Source organism: Cherax quadricarinatus, unplaced genomic scaffold (assembly GCF_038502225.1).
Source record: "Cherax quadricarinatus isolate ZL_2023a unplaced genomic scaffold, ASM3850222v1 Contig179, whole genome shotgun sequence".
NCBI classification, from domain to species: Eukaryota; Metazoa; Arthropoda; class Malacostraca; order Decapoda; family Parastacidae; genus Cherax; species Cherax quadricarinatus.
In genome coordinates, this window is record NW_027195205.1 from 26,695 (window position 1) to 34,524 (window position 7,830).

Consider the following 7,830-nt stretch of genomic DNA (forward strand, 5'->3'; position numbering starts at 1 on the left):
GCAATATCTGAAATGCCAAGACCTAGAACAGCAAGGGAAGTCAGGAGGTTCCTAGGTGCAGCAGGATACTTTAGAAGACATATTAAGGGTTTTGCAGAGCTAGCAGCACCACTGACAGATCTAACTAAGAAGAAAGCTAAGTTTGTATGGAAAGAAGAACATGAGTTGGCTCACGAAAAATTAAAGGCTGAGCTTACAAGTGAGCCGGTATTAGTGGTTCCTGATTTTTCCAGAGAGTTTGAGATACATACAGACGCTTCAGCAGTTGCAATAGGAGGTTGCCTAATGCAAAGAGACAAGGAAAATAACCCACACCCAGTAGCGTATTTTAGCAGAAAGATTAAAGGACCGGAAGTCAGGTATGCCATCACTGATAAAGAAGCCTTGGCAGTGGTAGAAAGTGTGAGATACTTTGAACCGTATGTATTTCAGCGCCATTTTAAAATAATAACAGATCACAGGGCATTGGTGCACATATTTAAAAAGAAAACTCGCTGTCCTAGGATGTCTAGATGGGGTTACGAACTGTCAGCACACTCGTACCAGATTCTTTATAAACCAGGAGCCTCACACCATGTACCAGACGTATTGAGTAGGAATGTAGCAGCAATAAATGTTGATGTTAATATTGAGAATGTGAACAATGAAAAATTAAGAGAGTACCAACTGGAAGAGAACAGGTGGAAGGAGATAATTGAGTATTTGGAGGGAGAGAAGCTCCCGTGCCACAAGCCAAGCCGCCCTATTGATGAATTCGAGATGAAAGACGGTGTGCTACATAGGATTACGGAGCTGAACGATCGTTCAGTACAGCAGGTAGTAATACCCAATGTCCTCAGGAAGGCCGCTCTGAAGCTTGCACACTCATCCAAGATGGCTGGCCATCCAGGTGTTTTTAGGACTTATAAGAGGGCCAAAGAAATGTTCTACTTTCCTGGTCTCCTGAATTATGTAACCGAATATGTAAAATGTTGTGGTAATTGCCAAAGGAGGAAAGGTAACCCTCAGGTTAATGTGGAATTGCAAGCTTTTCCCGAGATTAAGGAGCCGTTGGACCGGGTTGGTGCAGATCTTATTGACTTACATAATAGTTATTCAGGCAATAGGTATGTTCTTGTGCTGGTGGACCATCTGTCACGGTATACAACACTTGTACCCATCCCTAAGAAAGACCCACAGACTGTTGCAGAGGCGCTCCTTGATGGATTCGTAGCAATATTTGGACCTCCTAGAGAATTAGTAACGGATCAAGGTTCAGAGTTTAAAAGCAAGGTATTTGCAGAGGTTTGTAACACCTTAGAAATAATGACAGCATTCACGACAGCTTATCATCCACAGGCGAATGGTATGGTGGAGAGAACGAACCAAGTAGTCAAAAATACACTGGCCATTCTCTCAGAGAAAGAACCATTACAATGGGATAAATATATACCATATGTTCAATTTGCTTTAAACACCGCTATTCACAAATCAATAGGGACACAACCATTATTCCTATTTACAGGGCATGACTGTCATTTTGCAGCAGGCTTGGTGAACCAAGTAGTTGTCAGATACGGGGAGGACTATCCTTCAGAAGTCCTAACAAAAATGAGAACTGCTTGGCGAACTGCCGCCCAGGCATCTGGTAGAGCGCAGGAAAAATATGCTCACTACTATGACAGGCAAGTGAAGCCTCTTAAACTTAAGGAAGGTAACCTAGTAATGGTATATAAAGATGAAGTAACCCCTCAACAGAGTAGGTCCCTCGGTCCAAGGTGGAAAGGTCCTTACCGCATCTTAGAGAAAATGGGACCAGTAAATGTGAAGGTTAAAGGGTTGTTTGAGGACCAGAGTGAGAGGATTGTTCATTGTAATAAACTAAAGCCATTCTGGTCTGAGGAGGAAATAGTAATGCCTAATGTTAATGTGGTGGATGAAAGGACTGTAAATGACGAGGTATATGAGGAAGATAGGTTACATCAGCTGGTAGAGGAAAATGTTGGTATGAATACAAGGTCAAGAATGTATAGACGAAATTTGTAAGGGAATTATTGCTGGAGGGAGGGAGTGTTGTGAGTAAATGGGACCCTGAGGGAAGGAGCTGACCACTCGCCTCGCCCTCAGGTCGGCTCAATACTCTAGAGACCTGCCCACCAACAATAAGCCCCAGTCACCTGTAGAACAATACTGCCGTCTACTATTATTCACAGGAGATGTGGAGATGTTGCCAGGACCTGCCAAGGAGACTCCAGGAATCTATTTGGCCTGGAGTGATGGAGACGCAGAAGTGCCAAGAAGTCAGTTTGGGTCCAGCAAAAGAGCTATTATTAGACCTGGGAGACTTGAGGAAAAGCGGTAGCCAGCTCTCGTGCCACCACCATGCAAGAGGTGGAAGTTGACGGGTGAGGCTGGACGGATGAAGGGTGGCCTTGGTGCCTGAGGAGTATTGTCGTGGTGAAGATAAGCTGCTTGCTGAGTCGTGAAATTCCCAGATGCTGTGCTTTCAACGAGAGGGACCCGCATGAGCGTTCCTAAACGCCAATGAAGTCCACACAATGAGACATGGCCCAATTTAGGAAGTGCTAGGGTCGGCCAGAAGCTCTGGCTAACCCCTCTTCTAGTAGAAGCAGTAGACAGATCTGGAGGTGAGATGACAAGAATACTGCAATGGCCCTATGTCCTCCTCCGTCGACCCCTTCATATTTCTGCCCAAGGATTTGTAGAGAGCTTCTCCCTGGGTCAATAGCATGGCCCCAAGTCAAGCCAACCGTGTCATTTACTACTAGCCAGTGAAGCTTGGGAAATGATGATTAGAGTGGTATTAGTATGGTATCTCTACTGCTAGGGGATGCCCTATGTTATGTCAGCTGTTGGGACAAAAATGTGTTGTATATTATGTGAGCTAGCTCCTTGCCGGGAGGGATCACAGTAGAGATAGGATGTATTTTCTTTTCAGGTGGAGAACTGTAAACACCAATCGGCTCGCCGTCAGAAGAGGATTCCTTTTATGTGAGGGATGGGAGGTTTTCTTTTAGTTCCTAGAAATGGGATAATGATTGATCCTGGTTGCGATTCCTGCCTTGTCATGAATGGTCACGGTACGGTGCAAGGAAAATGCGACATTGTGGTCGTGTAATGGTTCAGTTGCAAGTACTTGAAGGAATAATACCCGCTGGAGCTGTTTTCTACGCCAGGAAAACCTTACGAGGTTTGGCTCAATGGTTAATTAGCGAGGGTGACTACAGGAGCTAGTTTATTTCTAGTAGAGTACAGGAAGGCACTGGAGCCCGATATTTAGTTTTAAGGAAGGAGACATGACGGATAAGGAGGTTTCGCACCAGAGTCATTGTTATTCGTTTCTTGTGCTAGAATTTATTATACCTACTGATCTGTGTGAATTCATATTATTTGCTATTGTATTGTAATAGAATAAAAGGGTTAGGATTAAAATAGTCTAATAACTTAGGACAAATTGTCCTAGTTCTCAGATATTTTAAATTGGGGGAGAAAGGGGGATGTGATGTAGGTCAGCTGGGCTTGTGAGGTCTCTGGGGAGACCTAATTTAACCAATTATATGGTCACACCTTGCATTGGCAGACGTCTGTAGCCACGCCCACGTCTGAGGTCTTTTGTTCTTAACAGCGTCAGAGCTCGGCGTCAGGTCGCAACACGTGGTACATACACCATTGGGGAGGGGGTACTTGGACTACGATATAAGCCCAGGGAAGAGCGGGGCAAGGAGGTTGTTGGTGACAGGTCCGTCGAGCGAGAGCTCTGGACAGCCGCGTGTGTAGTGGACCACGCATTGCGAATCTCGGGTCAGCTGGTCGGTGAATTAAGAGTGAGTACTAGTCCGTGTTACTGATAACATCTACCCTTCCCCCTGGTAATAAGTCTCATAGGTCAATTGTTATATTGTGTAAATTTCCATCAGGAGATGTTGTATTCTAGCCCTTTTATGTTATTAAGTAAACTATAGCCATAGTTCCCATTTTTATTTGTACCTTCATATGCTATTCCCTAGCTTGTTAAGCACTGGGATATACAGGAGACGTGCTCACTCACTGGGATACCTCCGGTAGAGTGGGTAGAGGTCTCACACCAGTGCTGTGGTCATCCACGCTGACACGGGGAAGGGAACCAGTGCTGTGGTCATCCACGCTGACACGGGGAAGGGAACCAGTGCTATGGTCATCCACGCTGACACGAGGAAGGGAACCAGTGCTGTGGTCATCCACGCTGACACGAGGAAGGGAACCAGTGCTGTGGTCATCCACGCTGACACGGGGAAGGGAACCAGTGCTGTGGTCATCCACGCTGACACGGGGAAGGGAACCAGTGCTGTGGTCATCCATGCTGACACGGGGAAGGGAACCAGTGCTATGGTCATCCACGCTGACACGAGGAAGGGAACCAGTGCTGTGGTCATCCACGCTGACACGAGGAAGGGAACCAGTGCTGTGGTCATCCACGCTGACACGGGGAAGGGAACCAGTGCTGTGGTCATCCACGCTGACACGGGGAAGGGAACCAGTGCTGTGGTCATCCACGCTGACACGGGGAAGGGAACCAGTGCTGTGGTCATCCACGCTGACACGGGGAAGGGAACCAGTGCTATGGTCATCCACGCTGACACGAGGAAGGGAACCAGTGCTGTGGTCATCCACGCTGACACGAGGAAGGGAACCAGTGCTGTGGTCATCCACGCTGACACGAGGAAGGGAACCAGTGCTTTGGTCATCCACGCTGACACGGGGAAGGGAACCAGTGCTGTGATCATCCACGCTGACACGGGGAAGGGAACCAGTGCTATGGTCATCCACGCTGACACGAGGAAGAGAACCAGTGCTGTGGTCATCCACGCTGACACGAGGAAGGGAACCAATGCTTTGGTCATCCACGCTGACATGGGGAAGGGAACCAGTGCTGTGGTATTCCACCCTGACACGAGGAAGGGAACCAGTGCTGTGGTCATCCACGCTGACACGAGGAAGGGAACCAGTGCTGTGGTCATCCACGCTGACACGAGGAAGGGAACCAGTGCTGGGGTCATCCACGCTGACACAGGGAAGGGAACCAGTGCTGGAGTCATCCACACTGACACGAGGAAGGGAACTAGTGCTGGGGCCATCCACGCTGACACGAGGAAGGGAACCAGTGCTATGGTCATCCACGCTGACACGGGGAAGGGAACCAGTGCTGTGGTCATCCACGCTGACACGAGGAAGGGAACCAGTGCTGTGGGCATCCACGCTGACACGAGGAAGGGAACCAGTGCTGTGGGCATCCACGCTGACACGAGGAAGGGAACCAGTGCTGTGGTCATCCATGCTGACACGAGGAAGGGAACCAGTGCTGTGGTCATCCACGCTGACACGAGGAAGGGAACCAGTGCTGTGGCCATCCACGCTGACACGAGGAAGGGAACCAATGCTTTGGTCATCCACGCTAACACGGGGAAGGGAACCAGTGATGTGGTCATCCACGCTAACACGGGGAAGGGAACCAGTGCTGTGGTATTCCACCCTGACACGGGGAAGGGAACCAGTGCTGTGGTCATCCACGCTGACACGAGGAAGGGAACCAGTGCTGTGGTCATCCACGCTGACACGAGGAAGGGAACCAGTGCTGGGGTCATCCACGCTGACACAGGGAAGGGAACCAGTGCTGGAGTCATCCACACTGACACGAGGAAGGGAACTAGTGCTGTGGTCATCCACGCTGACACAGGGAAGGGAACCGGTGCTGTGGTCATCCACGCTGACACGAGGAAGGGAACCAGTGCTGTGGTCATCCACGCTGACACGAGGAAGGGAACCAGTGCTATGGTCATCCACGCTGACACGGGGAAGGGAACCAGTGCTTTGGTCATCCACGCTGACACGAGGAAGGGAACCAGTGCTGTGGGCATCCACGCTGACACGAGGAAGGGAACCAGTGCTGTGGGCATCCACGCTGACACGAGGAAGGGAACCAGTGCTGTGGTCATCCACGCTGACACGAGGAAGGGAACCAGTGCTGTGGTCATCCACGCTGACACGAGGAAGGGAACTAGTGCTGTGGTCATCCACGCTGACATGAGGAAGGGAACCAGTGCTGTGGTCATCCACGCTGACACGAGGAAGGGAACCAGTGCTGTGGTCATCCACGCTGACAGGGAGATGGGGAGAGGAGACATCAAAGAAAGTCTCCCCATACTGAGGGGAAGGATGACTGGGGGAAGACAATAGAGTCAACGTTATTGACCACATATCAGTGCCGCTCGAGCGAGCAGGTAACCAGCCGTGGCACTCTCAGCCCTGTGGCACCAGCCATAGGCACTCTCATCCCTATGGCCCCAGTTGTAGCACTTATCCAAGTGGCACCAGTTGTGGCGGCCATCCCATTGGCACAAGTGGCACTAACCTCAGTTGCACCAGTTATGGCACTCGTCCCACTGACACCAGTTGGGGCACTCCCGTCCCATTTGCATTAGCCACAGGCACTACTATCCCTGTGGTGAAAGTCACTTATCAAATCTGTCAGAAAAAAAACGATTTCGTGAGTCAAATCTGTCAGACACCAACATCATGGGATCTTGATACAAGGAATTCTTCAACCCTTGTCCAACCTTAGGACGAAGACCTACTTACACTAATGGATGGTTCCTGCCTCCTCCTGCTTCCACTCACCTGACTACAGTATATAAGCCACATCTACGGCCCTATTACCAGGAGTTTACCTGGAGAGAGTTCCGGGGGTCAACGCCCCCGCGGCCCGGTCTGTGACCAGGCCTCCTGGTGGATCAGAGCCTGATCAACCAGGCTGTTGCTGCTGGCTGCACGCAAACCAACGTACGAGCCACAGCCCGGCTGATCCGGAACTGACTTTAGGTGCTTGTCCAGTGCCAGCTTGAAGACTGCCAGGGGTCTGTTGGTAATCCCCCTTATGTGTGCTGGGAGGCAGTTGAACAGTCTCGGGCCCCTGACACTTACTGTATGGTCTCTTAACGTGCTAGTGACACCCCTGCTTTTCATTGGGGGGATGGTGCATCGTCTGCCAAGTCTTTTGCTTTCGTAGTGAGTGATTCTCGTGTGCAAGTTCGGTACTAGTCCCTCTAGGATTTTCCAGGTGTATATAATCATGTATCTCTCCCTCCTGCGTTCCAGGGAATACAGGTTTAGGAACCTCAAGCGCTCCCAATAATTGAGGTGTTTTATCTCCGTTATGCGCGCCGTGAAAGTTCTCTGTACATTTTCTAGGTCGGCAATTTCACCTGCCTTGAAAGGTGCTGTTAGTGTGCAGCAATATTCCAGCCTAGATAGAACAAGTGACCTGAAGAGTGTCATCATGGGCTTGGCCTCCCTAGTTTTGAGAGTTCTCATTATCCATCCTGTCATTTTTCTAGCAGATGCGATTGATACAATGTTATGGTCCTTGAAGGTGAGATCCTCCGACATGATCACTCCCAGGTCTTTGACGTTGGTGTTTCGCTCTATTTTGTGGCCAGAATTTGTTTTGTACTCTGATGAAGATTTAATTTCCTCATGTTTACCATATCTGAGTAATTGAAATTTCTCATCGTTGAACTTCATATTGTTTTCTGCAGCCCACTGAAAGATTTGGTTGATGTCCGCCTGGAGCTTTGCAGTGTCTGCAATGGAAGACACTGTCATGCAGATTCGGGTGTCATCTGCAAAGGAAGACACGGTGCTGTGGCTGACATCCTTGTCTATGTCGGATATGAGGATGAGGAACAAGATGGGAGCGAGTACTGTGCCTTGTGGAACAGAGCTTTTCACCGTAGCTGCCTCGGACTTCACTCTGTTGACGACTACTCTCTGTGTTCTGTTAGTGAGGAAATTATA